Here is a 1,720-nt window from a genome sequence, read left to right as displayed (position 1 = left end):
GAAGCAAGTTTGCCAGAACTCTCGATTTTTGTAAGGGCTCCAGTGCTTTCATGTTGACTGATCTTGACTCAGTGAAGAAATTAACAAGAAAAAGATGTTGGCATCAAATTAAGTGGAGCACAGGGTCACACCCACTGATGACATGGACCAGTGGAAGTAAGAAGGTGTTTAACAGCTGGTATGATGTTTTCCTTAATGTTTGCGGTGGTAAGATTTGTCGACCCCTGCAACAGACTTAAAAACACCTTTTTGGCCAGATTTTGTTCCAAATAACGTCACATGCATTTTTTCCTTGATTTTGCTAGTAGTATATTGGCACCTTAAGGTAGTTAGATCATCTCACAGCTTAAAACAACAGAGGTTGTTTTTTTCCACTGCTTTTAGGGGGGTTTTGGGCATTTGTTTGCTGGTCATGCTGGGAGAGTAGCTAAACAATCTTAGGCTGGTTGAAGCTGTTTACTTTAGTAGGGAAAATTTACTTTTAGAAGAAATACACATGTAAAATTCACAGTCTCTCTCATGCCAGGAAATCAGACAAAATTTTGTTAAGTTATCTTGCACTGAGGAGCGTATATACAGTAATTTTGTATTCAGTGATTGTTTGTTTTCAAGTGAGATTGTCTTCCCCCTAATACCACCTACCTCTGACTGGTAATAGTAAGTAGGAAACCATGGTTTGTGGCTGTGACATAAACTAAAGCCTTTTGGTTGTTAAAAAATTCAAGCACTTCAATATGTTCCACCCAAATTTTCTGTGTCTATGGTCAACACAGGAAATAAAGCTTTTGAAGTCATTTCATAGAGTCTTCATGGCTGATATTTTATATCAGTCATCAAGTCTATATTTTGATATATATTATTAGCATTTTCATAATGATGCAGCACTCTCACCCTGGGCAGAAATATAAGGTCATCACATTACTAACCATTAACTGGTATTAAACTGGAATGCACATGAATACAAAAAACAGAAAAAATGCATTACTGTAAAAGACACTAAATTTTCTGAAATCAAGATGGCGTTTGTTATTTCGGAGGCAGATGTAAACCAGAATACAGGCCCCACTTGCCAAATGTTGAGTACTTAAGCCCCGAGAAGGGCTGTACGGCCACCCTGCAATAAGACTGTGCACTGTGCCTTGTAATAAGACCAGGATTCTAGAATGCTGCTTCCGCCACTTGAAGACAAGATTTGACAAATGGGAGGCACAGCTGCCACAAAAGTTTTGGAAATATTTAGTAGCATGGCTTTGCCAAGTCCCATGGCTGAAAAAAACAAAAACAAATAGAAAGCGTAACAGCATCTGTCCTGTGGCACTTGAGAAGATGGAAAGTTCTTCTTGCTTTCCAACAAAAGGGATGGAGTGTGCACAGGGGTGTTTTGTCAGAGGAGGTTAGAGAGGCAGTGCCTGCTCAATAACTTAGGATAAAAAATAACTGACAGTAAAGAAATAAAACAAAACAAACAATACAAAAGTGTGAGATCAAATAGTATGTAAAGCACTCTATTTTCTTTTTTAATAGTATTTTATACTACTATACTTTAACATTGTGTGACCCAATGTCCACATGGGCTTTGTATTTTGGTTTTGCTATACACAACGCATAAGTTTATTTCATTTAAACTGACTGATCTCAGTTCAGGAGACTCTAGGCTGTCAGTAAAGGGTTAAACTTTCGACCTATGGAGTCATGTGACAAAACAACAGGGCGCTGGCCA

This window comes from Myxocyprinus asiaticus, chromosome 41 (assembly GCF_019703515.2).
Source record: "Myxocyprinus asiaticus isolate MX2 ecotype Aquarium Trade chromosome 41, UBuf_Myxa_2, whole genome shotgun sequence".
Taxonomy (NCBI): Eukaryota; Metazoa; Chordata; class Actinopteri; order Cypriniformes; family Catostomidae; genus Myxocyprinus; species Myxocyprinus asiaticus.
The sequence above is the reverse complement of the archived record's forward strand: the minus strand, read 5'-3'. Positions refer to the sequence as shown.